At 46.1% G+C, this 19,190-nt stretch overlaps 1 protein-coding gene across 3 annotated transcripts in view; it reads right to left on the bottom strand.

Moving 5' to 3' along the window:
* AGPAT4 (1-acylglycerol-3-phosphate O-acyltransferase 4) overlaps positions 1-16,628 on the bottom strand; it is a 127,993-nt gene extending 111,365 nt beyond the window's left edge. For 2 of the 3 annotated variants that reach the window (XM_055310602.1, XM_055310601.1), the window contains exon 1: positions 16,505-16,628. The gene's annotated coding sequence lies outside the window, so the exon portion shown is untranslated. Of the gene's footprint in view, positions 1-16,386 lie in introns of all 3 variants that reach the window. The other variant, XM_055310600.1, reaches the window with a different exon arrangement.
* Positions 16,629-19,190: the final 2,562 nt, after the last annotated feature.

A 19,190-nucleotide genomic window follows, 5' to 3' on the forward strand; every position in this document is an offset into this window, starting at 1 on the left:
ATACCTGCTGAGAGAGAGACACTGTGGCCAGGGCCTGGGGAGGGGTGGGTGGGGGTGGTGGCAGCTCCCCTCACTCTTCCTCCAAGCCCTTCCTATGGATGCTCGTGTCCCTCAAGGGGGATTGTGGGAAGACGGATGAAGTAGCAAGGAAACTAGGATTTCTTTTTTTTGTGATTCAATTTGCCAACATATAGTACAACACCCAGTGCTCATCCCATCCCCCCACCTACCACCCCTTCCTCAACCCTTTGTTTGTTTCCCAAAGTTAGGAGTCTCTCATGGTTTGTCCTCCTCTCTAATTTTTCCCCTAGGACTTATTTCTAATCTGTACTTTGGATCAGGAATAAAAGCAATAAATTTAAAACTGGATAAATGCTGAAAATCATATATCCATCACCAGGTGAATGAATAAATAAACAAGATACGGTTTATCTACACAATGGAATAATGCTCAGCAAAACAAAGGAACACACTATTGACCCAGGCAACACATGGACATAGGCCTCAAAAAAACTACGCTAAGTGAAAGAAGCCAGACACAAAACACTTTATATTGAACCATTCTGTTGATATGCAGCTCCCATAAAAGGTGAAACTAAAGAAATAGAAAATGGATTGCTGATCACCTGGAGGCTGCAGGTGCAAGTGTTAGGTTCTACACTGGATCTTGATGACCACTGCACAACGGTGTAATCTTTACAACTCACTGAACTGTACACTTAAAATGAGTGAATTTTATGATATGTAAAATAGATCTCAAAAAAGCCATCCAAAAATTAGATGAATGAATGGAAGAAAGAAATACAAAAAAATGGTTGATGGTTGACTTCTCAACAATGAAAAAGAATGACAGGCTGATCCTTTGAATATGAGGAGCCAATTTAAATTAATTTTCTTCATGGAAATTGAAAAGGAATGTGGGCAGGAATGAATGAGAAAGAGATGCAGAATAGAAAAAAGGAAAGACAGCATGAGTTCCATCTTCTATTTCATAGTGGAAATAAAAACAAGCCTGTTTTGTTGTCCCATTAGCTTTTGAGTCCAGCTGGTCTCCCAACCCCCAGCTTCACTATCATATACACAAAGATGTTAGGGTACATTCTGTTGCATTTTTACTTAAATAAAAATTCCACCTTTGCCCCACCGTTTTCTCAAGTGACTCACCCAATAATGGTACCAACGTAATAAGCTAAGTCAACTCAGCATAATTTAGCTTTAGTGGCTCACAGTGGCTCTATGTGATTATTTACTAGTTACTAATGAAATATTTGAGACAAGTCCTGCATACCAGAATAAAGGCTGTACTTACATCTCCCAACTTTTGGAAACAGCGAATTTTACTTGTCTCCAGGCTTATGATACTTTTCCCATTTCCCCATGAGATCACCAAGATTGAGAATGACAATTCAGAGATGAAAACTGTAAATCCACTCTATTCCTTAAAAAGTTGATCTTTCGGGATCCCTGGGTGGCGCAGCGGTTTAGCGCCTGCCTTTGGCCCAGGTCGCGATCCTGGAGACCGGGGATCGAATCCCACGTCGGGCTCCCGGTGCATGGAGCCTGCTTCTCCCTCTGCCTGTGTCTCTGCCTCTCTCTCTCTCTGTGTGTGACTATCATAAATAAATTAAAAAAAAAAAAAAAAAAAAGTTGATCTTTCTTGAAGGCGCCTGGGTGGCACAACTGACTCTTGGTTTCAGCTCAGGTCCTGATCTCAAGGTCATGAGATCAAGTCTTAAGTCAGGAGTCTGGTTAAATCTCTTTCTCTCTCTCTCTGTCCTCCCCCCCCCCCTGCCCCCGCTTTCAAATCAATCAACCAATCAAAAAAAAAAAAAAAAAGAGGCATCTGTCTTGGCTTGAATAACTGAAATAATTCAAAATGGCAACAATTCCACCTTTATGTTTTTCTATCCTTCCCCATTTGAATACAAATTTCCTACAAAAGCAGGGTTAACAGAATCTCTTAATACATGAAAGTTGTCTATCAATTTTCAGAATCTTTTGTTTTTTTTAAAAAGCTTTCTTCTACTGAATATAAAACTGATGTTTTCTGTACAAAACTTGAAACACAAATTTTTATTCAGCTCCTGAGTCAGAAAGGCAATCAAAATATAGAAAACATATGCACAGACTTATATGGACACAGAAGAGCAATAACCTGTCAATGATCACCAGAAATCATTTCTCATATTTGAGGCAACTTCAGTCTCGGACTTCCCCCTTCCTATACTGAGATGACCTAAGGTGGACTAGGTAGCAGTACCACCTATGCTCTAAGCAGCTGGTGGTCACCGATTTATTTTTATGTGGCCCTCTTTTGAAAAGCTGTCCAGAGTTAGGGCAGGACTGTAGTTTTATCACTACAGTTTTGCCGCTGGCATTCACGAATATCCAACAGACTTCTCTAGACTCAATGCCACATGGACTGGATAATTTGGGGGTCCCGGTGCCAAATGAGAATGTAAGGCCTCCTGGTTGAGAATGTAGTAAGAATTAAGACAGCGAATACAGAATCTCACACCAAGTACAAGTTCCTGTGTGTCCTTTCAGGTTCCACACCCACAATGCCTCGCCCACTCGATGGCGCCCTGATCATCCCAAGGGGCAGCTCCTGTCCAACTCAGGCAGACATTTAACAATTTCCAGAAAGCAAACCAATGTCTTCAGGGAAAGAAGTTCGTTTGAAAGAAGATGTCAGTGGCTAAGTCCATAGCATTATCGTTGCAAGCTACCTGCCAGAGCGGAGGCACCTGAGTTGGCCAAGCGGTGACACTTGATCCTCATGACCCTTCTCAGGCCACCATCGAAGGCATCCACATGTACATGTTCGGGACTGGTACTGAACTACATTTTAGGCCCACAAACGAAACATCTCCTGGAGAAGGAGGTTCAGTGTCTTCTTTTAACTAAAGCCCCACCAGCCTGGCCTGACCACTTGTTGCTGGGATGCAGTTCAGGCTGTAGGGCAACAGCTGGCTAGCATTGGGGGGGCAGTCACTCCCCCTGCAAGGCCCCCCTCCTTAGAGGATGCCTTTCATTCCTTCAACAAATATTTACTGAGGCACCACCCTGGGGAGTGGAGATACCAAGCGCCTCAAGGAGCTTGCTACCCTGTAGGGAAGAACAAGGAGAGAATTTTAAATACTAACAGCTACTCTCTCTCGGAAATGCAGGGTTTTTTTAGAATGAAAAATGAGGGCAGGCAGGGCGGTGAGGAGGGCAGGACAGTCTTCCTACAGGGCACTGCTCTGTGGGCTGCAGCCTGGCCCAGCTGTACCAGATCCCCCTGCGTCTGCACCCCTGGTCATCTGTCCCCTACACCTGATGCCCACCCTCCCCCTTCCTCCTCTTGTTGACTTGCTCAGCCTGTGTTCATCCTTCCAAATCCTGTCCCTCTCCCTGACTCTACGACTCTGCTGCCTGCCCCCAGACTGCGAGATGCCTTTTCCTGTCTTCCACGATCTCTTTGGTCTTCACTGTGAAGTCCACCATCAAAGACCTTGACCTTTGTGTGGTAATCGTGACTTACTGCACAAGTGATGTAGAGGATTCAGCCCCGCACCAAGGCCATACAACATCAGTAAATGTTTTCCTCTGTACATCTGCCTTCCTAGAAGCCTCAATTCCTCAGGAGCCCAAGAGCTTCCATCTGGTGTCCAAGGCGTCCAGCGTGGGGACCTGGCCATGGCAGGTGGATGATGAGTACTCATAATAGGAATGACTTGAATGGCCAGTCACATCCACCGCACTATTCCAGACAAACAGCCAGCTTTGGTGTATTAATAACATGACCACAGTGTCAGTGGAATGTAGCTGCCATACTGCATCCAGGTCAGGGCCTCATAGCTAACAAAGCAGCATTCCTCTAGGGGGGTAGGATATTCTACTTGCCAAAAATCCAGCTAATCATGGAATGTTAGCAAGCTGGGTTTGATGTGGGACAACTCAATAATTTAACTCGACCTCTATTCTAGGAATATATGTTGGTCAGAGATAACAGAACCTTCCAGACTTTTTCTACTGTAACTTTCCACCACATCCTTACCTAACTGGTTTTATCCTCTTTGGTCCTTTTGTCTTTAGTTATGAAGTAAATCTTTAGCTCCTTGCTACACTCATCTAATATGGAACCTTGCACGCTCACCCTGAGGATCCGAAGAGGCTATGTCCTGTCCTGTCTCAACCTGAACACCTGAGCAGGGACTCAAGAGCCAAAGGGCTGGTTTGCCTTTATGGGCTACATGACCCTGGACATGTTACTGAACCTCAGTCTTCTCATCTGAAAATGGAGATGATAGGTCCTACCTTCATGGGTCATGGTAAGGATGAGCTGTTTCTGGAATGCTGCCTGGCACATGATGACCTTAAATGTAGCATCCTCCTCCTTATAGCTCTGGTTTTGTTTGTCTGGAGTCACTGTCTTCCTAGCCACACTTTTTCTGTCACATGGTTCCAGTTTTCCCAGCCCATCAGAATCATGTAGAAAACTTTTTTTTTTTTTTTTAAATCGAGCAACCGGAGACTCAATCCGCTGGTCCAAGATGGGCAATTCTAACAGATGGGCAAAGCTGAGAACATGGGTGAGACTCTGTCCCTGAGACTCAGAATAATGTGAGGGAGACACAGCTCCTTGCTCACTGGCAGCCAGGTACTACTCCCTCCACAGTATCTGTGGCTACATCCCCAACTCTGCACCCAAGACCAAGTGGGGGGGCTAGGTCAGCACACCCTTCCTCGGCCAGCTCCACTGAGGTTCACTCTCTGCCTTTGATTTACGTCCTCTTTCCTTCCACTGCAGTCTGGGGTAGGAACCAAACACGGAACAGAGGCTCCATGGCCCTCCATCTGGGACTTAGAAGGCCAGCCCAGAGCCCAGCTTCCCCAAAGGAGGGCTGTTGCCAGGAGCAGGCAGCTGAGCACCTGGACTCTACCTGCAGCCATCTCCTTCTTCAACCGTCTTAGCCAGGGGACAACTTGTTTCAGTGAAATAATTCTCTGGAGAGCTAAAATTCAGAACTAAATTGCCAAAAGATAAAAATGACAAAACCTTTCTTTGTTTTTGACAGCAACCTTTCCAGAGTCATCTGGATTTTCCTGCCTTAGTCAATGGATTACATCAGATGCCACCCCAAGGGCCGAGGACCACGGTTCTGCTGGATATGAGTGACTCTCAACCATGGACAGTTTTCTTAACTGACTGTTCTTTCTTTTTCTACCTTGCTATCAATTGTTCCTTTTTCACAATTTACCCAGGCAAACAGGTAACCACGTTTAAGCCAGTAATTTCAGGATTATACTTGTTCCTAGTAGGTTCAGGGTAAAATCAGAGTAAGCCTCGCAAAGTACATAGGCTTTTGACAATAATTTTTCCCACCAGATACTGCAGATTTGGGGCTGTCTTCCACATGGTTGAATCTGTCCTCAGTTAATCTACTATCTCATAAATGGAATATGCTTTGCCAGACAGATGCCACAGCACCCTAATACTTTGACGGCATTATCTCCATTTTCAATGAAACGTTGGGACAGGTGATTCTGGATATCCATGCGTGATAACATGGTTTTATTTGTTTAAGTAATCTCTATACCCGGCATGAGGCTTGAACTCCTGACCCAAGATCAAGAGTCGCGTGTTCTACTGATTGAGCCAGTCGGGCAGCCCAAAAACATGGTTTTGAAAAGAGCACGGACACACAGACATACACACACACATACACAAGAGGCCTACCCTTCTTCCTTATTATTCTCAAATATATCTAATAAAACTTAGTTTGCTTGTGCCTGGACAAAGTCCACAGTTCAGATTTTTTTATTCCTCCACCACCATCTTACTGTAAAGGGGAAAAAAAAGTGGTTTATTAGAGTAGTTAGGTTTTGAGTGCCCCTCTTTCCCTCTATTACAACACGATCTGCCCAGGCTTCTTATATAATGTTTAGTTAGGTTATTCTTCCACCTCCTGGAGAGCGTGGGACCCTGAAAGTGGGGTACCTTTAGAACAGCTTGTTAGGATTTGAATTGGCAGATTTCACATGCCTGACTGTTTTGTTCAAATTTCCAAAGATAACCCCAGTTGAGAAAAATCTTTATGAGAACAGGAGGTAATGTATCGTAAACCAGTGATAAGATAAAAGATATCAGTACTCAGGAGGAGTTAAAGCAACTCCTCATTGGAGAGACAGTCAAGGCAATGGGAAAGGAAGAGAGATTAGAAAGGACAGAATGGGTGCTGGGCTGATCTAGAAAAGGGGTTATTCCAGTAGAAGGGAGTAAAGTCCAAAAAAGTGGGTGACCAGAGCCAAAAAGAGAGGGACTCAAGCAACCTTCCATCAATTATACCATCAGGAACAAAGAGACAAGGAAGAAAACAGTCAAGGCAGGCCAGTCCGCGGGGATGACCCATCCCATCCCCAAGACTCACCGTTTAGGGACAGGGGAAAAGAGGAAAGGTGGTGGGAGGGACAGCATGATAAATCGACTCTTCCTTCCCACAGTCACTCAGAGATCATCCAGCTCAGTATTCCTCTAAAAACTTTCCACAGAGATGTTCCCTTCAGCAGAGGAAGCTAACTCTGAAGGGTCTGGAGCCATGGCCTAAAGCCATCCAAACAACCAAGCATGCTTTGTCCTAAAAGTTCATATAAATGCTGCATGTTCTATCCTGGCATATCTGTTTGTTTTATTTTTTTTATATAAAATGAATCTTAGATCTTTCAGCAAAATGATGCTTGGGTGACCTGGGCCCAGTTTATCCTGCAGCCCTGCACACGTGCTGGCACACTTTTCCCAAAATGGCCCCACCATGTTGGTGGTTGAAGAAGTTGGCCTCTACCCTGGCCTCCTGCCCGACTGGGTCGGGAAACGAAGCCATGGGATGCACAAGGCTATCTCCCAGTGTGGGGCCACGGCAGACCCAGGGACAGGCAGCCCTGGTCTCAAGGAACCCAAAGTCCATCCCACAGAAAGGAAGCAGGTGGCCAGGGATGGGGACCCAACCCAGGCTTTGCCACCCTGCCCTGATCCTCCCTTATGCCATGCTGCTTCTTGTGGTCCCTAAAAGGCCCCTAGTCTCTGTGGCCCAGTCGAACGTGTCTAGAGAAGGAGGCCCAGCAGTCTCTAGATTCTGGCTAATGAAATGTTCCTGTGGACTCTGAAAAGGGCAGGACACCTTGTTCACCAGTCTGCTAATCCTCTCCCCGCCCAGAGAGGCAGGCAGGGTTGTGTCACATGGTGCACCCATTCTTGGGATATTGCAACTCAGTGCTTGCCCAACACCCGCAGAACACAACTAGATCCCAGCCTGGCAAAGCACATGTTCAAGAAAGGTACATCTTCTCTGGGGAGCCAAGCCAGAGAGAAGCTGTTACAACCAGACTGTCTTAAAGACAAATTACAGTTCAGCCATTTGAGAAGACAGAAGGAGTAGGAAAAGGTGGGGGTAGGGGTGGGAGATGAAGTCCCAGTTTGGCTAAAATTGGACCCAATATAAATAATTAAAACAACCAGGCACACTTAAAATATTTCTGCGGTCCTCTCTCTGTTTCCCCTATTAAACTTTAACCCCCACTCTTCCACCAGAAATGGAGGTCAAATGAGGAATTTAGTGACACCACATGACTTCCATTATATCATTTGGTCTTAAGTCACTTCTTAAATTTCCATGTGATTTGGGGGTTAAGATGTAGAATTTCTGCTCATTTTGAAGATACGGAAGGTCTTTTAACCCTGAAAGAAGATCCAGGGAGGTTATGGGAAAGAACACAGCATGCAAGCATACGCAACGCTTTTACAGATGCTGTCCTTTCCTGCACGCAGACCCTGTGTGGCTCATCTTTGTACCCTCAGCGCTTGGCCGCTGGTAGACTGGATACTAGGATTCAGTAAGAAATGCCGTGAGGGGCTCTGGGATTGCCTAGGAGTCTGGAAGGACAGACTCACCCAAGCCACACCCCCATGCCCATCCTTCCGGTCCTGGAAGGGAGAAGGGACACAAGATGACTGAACACCTAGTGTTACGAGGCAATGGGCTGGGAGCCGGGCCTTGCCTGAAGTAGGGGCTGGTCCTGGGACACCCAGTGTAAGTGGCCCTCTGGACTAAGCCAGAAGGCAGGAGAGGAGAGGCTTGAAATGCCTACATGACTGGGAGGGGAGGGCGCTAAGAGGCAAATAAATAACCAGTGAAACCTGGGAGTGGAGCTCCCTGGGTTGGCCTAGAAACTGGGAATTTTTTTTTTTTAAATTTTTATTTATTTATGATAGTCACATAGAATGAGAGAGAGAGAGAGGCAGAGACACAGGCAGAGGGAGAAGCAGGCTCCATGCACCGGGAGCCCGACGTGGGATTCGATCCCGGGTCTCCAGGATCGCGCCCTGGGCCAAAGGCAGGCGCCAAACCGCTGCGCCACCCAGGGATCCCTAGAAACTGGGAATTAATCAGGAAATCCTAGCAAAGGCTCGAAGTCAGTTATCAATCGCTCTCACAATTCTTTCTTTAGATACGTGAATCTATCCCGCCCAGGGGTTGTCCCCCAGAGAGTTCAGCAGGCCGAGGGGCAGGGGCCATCGAAGCAGAAACCTGTGGGTAAGCCATATTTGAGGACTTAAGGGTTACAAGTCTGCTCTTCATTTATTTTATTATTTTTCACTTATCTATTTGTTCATTGAAATGAACAAATTGCCCCTTTGGTTTGGGCTGTCCCTTTTCAACCTGGTGAGTGCAAGTTAGTCCAGAGAGATGGGTTCTGTGGCTCAGGGAGCCGGCTAACTGGATTTCTGGGTGTTGGGTGTAAGATTTCCTGAAAGTTCTCAACTAAGGATGACTCTTCCCCGACAGGGGACATCTGGCAATATCTGGAATATTTTTGGCTGTCACTCGAGGGGTAGGGGAGGGGAATGACTGGTAGCCGCAGGGTTACTGCTAAACATCCTGCAATGCACAGCATGGCCCCACAACAAAGAATTATTTAGTCCAAGATGTCAACACCTTCCAGATTGAGAATTTGTCCTAAAGGAATGTCAGCCTGGGAAGACCGGGGTGGGGGGGCATCAGATGAGGCACATGTCACCCCTGACTCCCTGTGCCTACCTTTCACTGGGCTACAGTACTCATTCGTGCTAGATACTCTGCTTGGTGCTAGAAACAGTGCAATTGGAAAGGGCATGCCAGGGACGCCTGAGTGGCCCAGAGGTTGAGCGTCTGCCTTTGGCTCAGGTCATGATCCCGAGATCTGGGATCAAGTCCCACATCGGGCTCCTTGCATGGAGCCTGCTTCTTCCTCTGCCTATGTCTCTGCCTCCCCCAACCCTCTCTCTCTCTCTCTCATGAATGAATGAATGAATGAATGAATAAATAAATAAATAAATAAATAATAAAATCTTTAAAAAAAAAAAAAAGAAGAAAGGGCATGTCACCAGCAAGCACTCAGAGTAGTCCTTAGGCTAGAGGCATAAAAGGGGAATTGCCATTTAATATAATGGCATCTAGAGTGACATTTTATGAAGGACGGATGGTGGGATGGAAGAAGAATGTCAGGAATATGGAGGCCAAGGTTCAGGAGATAGGCACAAGGGTGGGGCACGGCTGGGGAAGGAAGCCGCTCACCGTGTGCCCATGCAACCGGCCCTTCCCCACGGCAGAGGAGAGAAAAGAGGAGCAAAGAGCTGGGCCCACTAGGAAGGTTCAGAGATTGCATCGATGACAGGCTGATACTGGCAGCATCCTGGGAAAAAGCACTCGGTATGGCCAGGCTCTTTAAAATTTCATCAGCCTGGGTTAACCTCTGTCCACAGAGAGGTGACAGCTCACGAGCGAGTTGACAGAGATGGGAAGGAGACCAAACTTCCCTCCTGGTCAATTCATTTCACCAGTTCTCCTTTCAAAGTTTGTCTGAGATAAGCACCGGCAGTGTCTTTCCAGAGAGTACTCTGCCTTTACACCAGTGATAAACTTGTTGACAAGAGACAAAAAAAAAAAAAGTCTGCCTCTCCACGCACAATCCTTGGAGCCATTCACGCAGCCACCAGCAGGGTCCTCAAGAGCAACTTCTCAGCAAAGTCAATCCTTGGTTAAAAATTAAGTTTTGAAGGGTTCCTGGGTGGTTCAGTGGGCTGAGTCAGAGCATCTGACTCTTGGTTTCAGGTCAGGATGTGATCTCAGGGTCGTGAGATCGAGCCTTGTACCAGGTTCCACACTCAGCACAGAGTCTGCTTGAGATTCTCTCTCCCTCCCTCCTTACCCTCCCTCCCTGTCATGCTCTTTCTCTCTCTTTCAAATGAATAAATCTTTAAAAATTAGTTTTGAGAACAGTTGATATTTATTTTTTTTAAAGATTTTATCTATTCATGAGAGACACAGAGGGAGAGAGAGGCAGAGACATAGGCAGAGGGGGAAGCAGGCTCCCCACAGGAAGCCCAATGCGGGACTCAATCCCGGGACTCCGGGATCAGGCCCTGAGCCGAAGGCAGATGAGCTGAGCCACCCGGGCTTCCCAGTTGATCTTTAATTTGATGTTATACCCTGCACTGCTATTCAGCTATTCTAACCACAGGGTCCTTGCCCTTCCCTACCAGGTCACCTCTCTGGCTAAACCAGAACAAAGTTCCCAGAAAACCACTGAAGCTTGTCTTCTAGGCTCTGCTCCTAGCTGTACCCCAAGTTCAAGTGACCACTGTCACTTCCAATGTTTCTGCAGTTCCCAAAAACTAGGATGAAAGGGATACAGGGGAAGGTCTGCATGGTAGAGATCTGATCATCATGCCAGAAATGTTTACTGCACATCCGCTCAGTATGTGCTGCCATGCAGGTCCTGGGCACAGAGGGATGAATACAGCACCAACGGTGTGGAGGGAGCGGTGGTACACAGCTGGGCCCTGGAAAGCAATAGCCTTGGTTCAAATCTCACCTCTGTTCCGTATTGTGAAACCAGGTGAATAACTCACTAATCTTTCTGTGTCTGTAAAATGGAAACTGATAATAATGTTTTACCTGCGTGGTGTGTTATGAGGACAAAGCGAATTGATAGATGTGCGGTCTCTGTAATAGCCGGGCACGCAGGAAGTCCTCATTAAAGTGGGCCATTACCATTCTCAGGGAACTGACAGGCTGGCTGGTCACCTGGCATCTCTGATGGCGGCCGCAGGTGACCTGCCATCCCCCAGACTGAGGAATAATCTGCAGGAATTTTAGCAATCAGCTTCAGACAACTATGAAGTCCAAACTGTGCCTCTGTTCTCTTGTAGAAGCCTACATAGAAATAACCATGGAATAGCCACTATGTATAACTCAAATTCAAAAGGGAGAGATCTGTGGCAACTGGAGTTATCTGGAACTCTGGAACAGCTTCCCGCTGGAAGGAGAAGCTGACCTCATCTGAGATCAAAATAACAAAGAAGAGGAACTTGCTAAATGTTTTCTCTGAAGGTCAAACAAGCAGAGGGGGGTGGAGTTCAGATGAACTTCAGTATATTGCCCATATAATCTCCATGCCAAGGTAGAAATCAAGTGGGAGCAAAACAATTCTAAGAGAAGCTACATGACATCAGGAAATGCGAGCAGGAAGTACTCTGACGAGGTTTTAACATTCTTTAGTTTATATATTTAGATTTAAGATGTTCCTACTTGGTTTTGTCAGGAGACACAGACTTGAAATGCATTATGGGAAATCTAGCTCTAAAGGACAAGAGGCTCTCTAGTAAACCGATGAGCATATAATTTTGATGAGGGGGGGAGTTTCTCTTTTAAAAATGCTATACTTGGGGATGCTTGGGTGGCTCAGTGGTTCAGCATCTGCCTTTGGATCAGGGTGTGATCCCGGAGTCCCAGGATTGAGTCCCACACCGGGCTCCCTGCATGGAGCCTGCTTCTTCCTCTGCCTATGTCTACCTCTCTTTCTCTCTGTGTTTCTCATGAATAAATAAATAAATAAAATCTTTAAATCAATCAATCAATCAATAAAAATGCTATACTTGGAGTCCATCTGGAGGGAGCCATAGTCCCATAGAAGTCTACAAGTAACTCGCAATGAGGGAACTTTGAGAGAAAGAGAAGATGTAAGTCTTCTGGACTGTATTCCTCTATGGCTCCAGGGTCAGAAATCCCACATCTTCCCATTTCATTAATCAACAAATGTTTCCTGACACCAGCCATAAGCTCAACCAGTATGAAAGGTATAAGAAAATTCTAAGATGGATAATGGTCAAACAGCTAGCCACTCTTTCCTCCTCTGCTCAGCACAATCTATATATAAAATTGTTCAATGAAGGAAGCATGCAGTGCCATTAGCCAATAAATGCCTCTCTCAAAAATAACCGTCACTTGTTTAAGGAACTGGTTCCACATTTGTCTCTCTGTTCGTTCCTGAGCTTCTTTAGAAAAGAAATAGTTTCCTATTTATTGCTATATCCATAATTTATAGCGCTTGACACATGATAGTATCATTTGTTGAGTGAATGAATGCATGGATGGATGATGGAAGCATGTATGTATGTATGTATACATGAATGAATGAAGGGTGACGGAAAAGTAGGATTTAGGATTAAAGGAGGAAGTAGAACAAAATGAGGACAAAAATCAAAGACAGGTAGGAAATCTTTGGTGGAGTCAGAGTTCCTCTTGAAAAATAGAGGAGACAGGTTAGATGGATCATTCCACGATAATGTTCAAAATTCAAAAAGCAAACGAAAATTGCTTCTAAGAGCTTTCTCCTTAGTCATTAGAAGAAAATGGAGATCAATCCGTCACAGTATCTCCCTGAAAAACCCCTCAGATATTTGAAAACTGTAGCTATTTACTCTGTATCCAGTTTTGCTCACAGTTGAGTCGGTAGCATTTGGCAGACAAAAGATGCACAACGAATATTGTTGAAAGCACAAGCTCCTGATTTGAGCTTTCTCTTTCCCACAGCCTTAGCAGTGGTCCTCCTTGGTTCACACCATGAAGCCAAATTTCACAGCACCAAAACTTCCTTTCCAAACTGAGTCTGTCTTAGGCAAAGACTATTGCAACTCTATGCCCCAGCTCTGGATAGTGTTGGGTGATTATGAAGCCAGGTTTGATCACCTATGTCTCTCAAAACACTTAGGCATTCAAAAATCCTTCAGAACTGTGAATGCAGAGTCTTCACATACCCTTTAAACCTCCTTTTGACAATAAAGAAATTGCACAAAATGCAGTTAAGTCGGCCACACGCTTATCTGAACACCCCACAATCTAAAGAGATGGCAATGGTAGGTATCATGAGGATGATGTTGTAGGGGCAGGGAGGGGGTTCCCTTTTCCAAATTTCTCGTTTAAAATCTGATTTAAGTCTGGTCTTTACTTTTTGGAGCTTCATCTCAAAACAATTGGACTAGGCAGGATTTCACCACCTGCTCACATCATCTTTCTCCTACCAGTCTTTCTTCCTCTGGTTTAGACAAAATTCTGTCCCTGAATCTATATTCACCAGCATAGAGTACACCTGCCCCATTTCCACACTAAAGACAGAACTCTCCCCACTTGGGACAAGAACCAAGAACCATGCTTCATTTCCTGACCCCAACCTCCATCAGCTGGGACAACTTTGCCTTCTTCCCCTTTAATTGTCCTTCTCCTCTACTTCCAACCTTGCATCCCCATCCTGATCACGTTCTCCTCAAACTAACCAACCTACATCTGCTCTCTCTCATCTCCCTCCAGGAGTCCTGGCCTCCTGCTCTCCAGCTATGTGCACATCAGCACGTGTTGTCACTCCTGTTTGGTGGATCTTTAACTTGGGAGCCCAGACTACAACTTCTTCGTCCTTCACAAACGTCACAGCACCCAATTCAGAGCCTTGCAGACATTGAGGTCTCAGCTCCATGGGCAAATAACTACCAACTCCGGAAGTCCTTTCTTTGGTGTCACCTCTACTCAGCCTCTTTCCTGGGACCCTGAATTTGCTCTGCATCTATAGCTCCGTTGACCTTCCCCAGGTCAGGTCAGGGCTGCTAATTATGTTTTTAACCTCCACTCAGGGTCCAATGATGGGACAGTATTTATTTATTCCTGGCTGTGCTTCCAAAGGATTCTTGCCCTTTGAACTCCATTCCATAAGGTTTTTTTTGTTGTTGTTGTTGGGACTCCTGGGTGGCTCAGCGGTTGCCTTCAGCTCAGGGCGTTATCCTGGAGTCCAGGGATCCAGTCCCACATCGGGCTCCCTGCATGGAGCCTACTTCTACCTCTGCTTATGTCTCTGCCTCTCTCTCTGTGTGTCTCTCATGAATAAATAAATAAAATCTTTTTTTAAAAAAGGCTTTTTGTTGTGAAATGGTTAGGTCTGGAAACTCCAGAGTGCCCCCCTCACAGATTTGGATTTCCACACTGGGCAGCTGCTTTCCAGGGTCATGAGGGTGACTACATCCTTGAGGACCATTTTCAGGCTAGAAAAACAGTAACTTAGCACAACTGCTTTCCATGCTCTTTGCAAACATCGGAAGCTTACAATTCAACTGCCATGTGTACTAGCACGCATTTCCAAAGCGAGAGTCATATGCTTTTCAATGACACTTTTCCCTGCTTTATGCCCTTTAACTAATTCTCTGGGCTTTAACTCCATTTGCTTCTAGTTAGTCTTGTGCCACGCTATGTAGTCCCCGTTTTCAGGTAACTTTTGTATCTGAAACACTCGAGATCTCTTGCACTATAATAACTTTTGTAAGTCCTAGATAAAAGCATATATGTAGGTAAGGATTTCTGCAAACAGAACCTCATGTTCAAACCACCCCTTCTTCCTGTTTCCACACCGAAGGGTTACTCTGAGGTTTCTAAGTAATGCTTTTGGCTTCAATAGCAGGAAGGCACTGGGAGAGCTGAGCGACCTTCACAAATCTGTATTCAAACTTACACAGGCAATCTTAAGAATTGAGGATGAGATGACTATTGATCTGTCTTATAAAGGCTGATTTGTAATCCGGAATGCCCGAATTAAGGGAATGGTGTCCATTATCAAATATTTCCTCAGATATACTGAATAAAAGCCTCAGTTTGATTCCTACCTGTTTGTCGGCTCATTTGGACTATGCTTTTGTAGCAGATGTGCAATTGATTCTAATTATATTTAACTTTGCTTATTGGGTGCATAGTACCTTTCTCTCATACTTTATATTTTTCCTGAAAATCAATTCTTTTTCTCCCCATGGAGGAGAATAATCAGAAGATTCAATAGTTTTAACTTAGGACTTTGATTTGCCCCTGTTGTCCCTGTCCACCCCCACCTCACACACACACACTTCCATGCACACACTTTCTCCCTCTTGTCATGATAGTCTTTTCTAACTGCAGATGCTTGATTCATAATCACAGATGGGTTAACGCTTTCCCAACTTTGAAAAAGAGAAGATCTATGGACCCTACGGACCCTTAATGAGAGCCATTGGCATGGAGATCCATCCAAGGACAATGTGCAAAAAACTGAGAATCCTGCCGTTGGTTATCTTTTGTTACTCACTCCTACTTGTTGAACTTAGCTTTTTTTCTTTTTTCTGCATATGTTCAGGCTAGAGCAAAGAAGCCCTCTTTTGAACATTTAGACTAGGAGGCAACCCTGTGAGGCAGATGATACTATATCTATCGGTGCCCATTCTCAGACACCCTTTTAAACTTTTTTTTCAAGGATCTCGCCTCCTCTCCAGAAGTGAGGGCTGGCCCCCTGCTTGGTCTGGTTAAGGCATTAACATCACATCTAGAGCCCTGGTTTTCTAAGACAGACTCTAAGACAGGCCAGGGACCGGCGGACCTGCATCGACACCCAGTCATTCCTTCCACAATTCCTAGATAGGATGGAGAAATCCAGAGGCCAAAAATTAAGTAAATAAAGAGGTAATTACCAATGGCCGTTTCCTTGACAACACCCCTCCCCCAGCCCTCCTGTGATAGGGAAAAACCAAAATGAAAGTGACTGAGGGGTAGCCACAAAGCCACGCTGGATTTTAGCAAGCGGAGGCAATCGCCGGCCGGGAAAGCAGCAGACTCCCAACGCCATACGAACAAATCAATTTATATCGGGGCGGCCTTCGGTGGAGTATTATTTTTGTGGTTGCCATAGAAACGCCAGGGACGGAAGAACGTGTTGCATGACACAGGAGACCGATCCGTAACAGGAACCTTCTCCCCAGCTTCATCTATTGCAGGGAAATCGCTCTCCACCGCCCCCCTCCTCCTCCCCACCAAGGGGAGGGGGCCGCAGAGGGGAAATGCAGCCCCGAGCAGCAGCTCGAAAGCCCACCCCGGCCGGGAGCGCTCCCCCGGCTGAGCACAAAGAAAGGGTCCTGCCCTGGCAGCAAAGCCCCTCTGCCTGGCAGGCTCTGTCCCTCCACGTCCCCACTGTCGCCTCACTTCCTCCTCCACCTTCCACTCTTCCTCGTCCTGTACCTACCCCTTCCAGAGGTTTTAGTGAGGTCCAGCCGAGGAGAGGACAGGGACAGAGAGAGACCCACACGCATCCGCCACGCCCAGAGGTGAAGTCGCCTGCAAACAGCACGAACGGCACATACCTCCTTTCTGGCGGCCCCTGGCACATGGACTTAGAAATCAGAAACTGAAAGGGAGCAGGCTGGGGGTGCAGAAATTGCCACTAGTTTATAGGAGCTGTAAGTCAGCCAACACTGGAAAGAAAAAGCGAGACTCCACCCATGGGGTGGACCCTTCGGGGGAAAAAAAAAAAAAGTGGTCCTCAGCTGACGTCTCTCCCCACCCCATGTCACTTCCTTTTAAAGCTACAATTTAGCAGTTACGGGGAGGGAAGATACGAGCGGGTGTAACATGAGTCACTCCCTTCCCCTTCCAATTAGTGCGAGGAAGGGCTCCGCTCGGCTTCGCGACCGCAAATCTGGGGCTCGGGGACCTGCCCGGAATCGGGAACAAAGCCCGCTAGGTGGCCTTCCAGGTCCTGCCCGCGGCTCCCAAATCCTGTTGCATCCCCGAGCCTGAAATGGCTCCTCCAGCCTCCAGCCTCCAGCCCGGAGCGACTCCGGCCCCGGCTGTGTGCAGACCTGGAAAGCCTCCTCCGCCGGCCGGGTCGGAATTGAGCAAGTCTGCGATCGCTTTGTTTTGGAGGATGCGCGCCCTCTGCAACCCCCCTCACCTCTCGCGGCTCCGCTGCGCTGGCCGGAGGTTGCTTTCCACCCCGGAGAGCCCCCCAGAGCACCTTCAAGGAAGTAATGCCGAGAACTCCAGTGATGGGAGACGTTAAGGAGCGGGGGGGAAAGCAGCCCCGAGGTCGACGTAGCCTCTCCCTGCAGAGCGGCCACCAGGGTCGATCACCACTGCACACACGCGCGCACACACATGCACACACAGGCGTGCACGTGGCATTTGCATGTAGTGTGTTGGAGAGGGTCTGGGCGGACCTTTCCAATGAAACAGCGTCGTCACAACTTTGAAGGAGGGCGGGCTGTGGAAACTCCAGAAACGCCGGGTTTCTCACGGCCCTACAACATTACCTCACCCTCCCCTCCAAAGAGTTCAGATGCATGCCCTTCAAATGTTCACTGTTGGAACCACAGTCACAAAAAGAATCCGAGTATTTAGACATGACTCCGCTGTTCACTCCTATTCTGGAGATGTCTACGATCCACAGGGAAAAAGAACATGCTCACGGATAACTAGACCACGCTGCGAAATTACTAAGACCCAACAAACTGCTGAAAAGCAAAACAAAACAGTGTGCCATGAGAACAGAGAAGATGGAAGGGATCTTTTCAGTGATAGTGGGGGCAGGGGCGGGGGTGGGGTGGGGAAAGAGGACATTTGTAACTGAGGAAACCGGGTTTGGACTGGGTCCTGTAGGGTGTGTGGCATGTTGATGGTATGTGATGGGAGAGAGGGAGATGGGGCGTGGATGTGGAGGAGGATAAAAAACATCAAAGGCGCCAGGAAGGAATGTGAACAGAGATCTGAAGAGAAAACCCATTTGTGGCAACGGCTTATTTTAATATCCGTGAGAAAATTAATCTGACCATATAGAAATGCTTATAAAAGATACTTGTAAGACCTTTCGTACAGCCAATGCAATTTCTAAGAGTTGTCATAACTTTTCAAATTATGTTTTAAAGTCCATGTGTTATTTCTGGGCATCTGAGCGGTTCAGTCAGTTAAGCAGCCGACTCTTGATTTTAGCTCAGGTGTTGATCTCAAGGTGCTGTTTGTTGGCTATTTGTGTATCCTTTTTTTGGTGTGTTACAGTTTACGTCTTTTATGTCCATTCATTCATTCATTCATTCATTTTAAAATACGCTCCACACCCAGAATGGAGCCCAATGCTGAGACAGAGACCTGAGCTGAGATCAAGAATCAAATGCTTAACTGACTTGAGCCACCCAGGCACCCCGATATATTTTATGTCTTTTCAAATTTCTCCACTGACCAGCATTAGTTTCTTACAGTCTTGCTGATTGAATATGTTGCTTGTTCTGACCCTTAACAGGTCACAATGTGCTAAGAATCCTCAAGGAGACTCCCCACTGAGCATGGAGCCCAACTTGAGGTGACAGTAAATTGGTACACTCTTTTTGGAATTCCATTAAACATGATCTATCATGAGCCTTTAAAATGGTCATACTCTTTATGCAATAATTCAACTCACGAGAATTTATGCTAAGGAAATTAGCAGTGATGACCTCAAAGATTTAGGCACAGGAAGATTCATTAGAGTCATTTATGATAGTGAAGATTAGAAATGATTTAAACGTCTGAAGTAGCAGGTTAGTTATATAAATGATGTGATATTAATATAACAGAACACACTCCATAAATTTAAAAAGCTGAATTTGAAAGACATGAGTAAACTTCCACAATATATTAAGTGATGAGGGAACTAAGGTATATATCAAATGTAAACTCTTCTTTATAATTATACAAATATATATTACATTGCCTATAACGGATTGGAGAGCGTCCCCCCCCCCCAATTCATGTCCATCCAGAACTTCAGATGATGTTTTTATTGCAAACAGTGTCTTTAAGAAGGTTATTAGTTAAGATGAGGTCATGCTGGATTAGGAGGAGCCCTAAATCCAAAGTCTCGTATTCTTGTAGGAAGAGGAGAGATTAGAGAGAAATATACACAGAGAATGAGGCCATGGGATGTTGGAGGCAAAGCTTAGAGCAGAGTGTCTACAAGCCAATGAATGTCAAAGCGTCTCTTCTGGCAACTGCCAGAATCTAGGAGAAAGGCTTAGA

This window comes from Nyctereutes procyonoides, unplaced genomic scaffold (assembly GCF_905146905.1).
Source record: "Nyctereutes procyonoides isolate TBG_1078 unplaced genomic scaffold, NYPRO_anot_genome, whole genome shotgun sequence".
In the NCBI taxonomy this organism is placed as follows: Eukaryota; Metazoa; Chordata; class Mammalia; order Carnivora; family Canidae; genus Nyctereutes; species Nyctereutes procyonoides.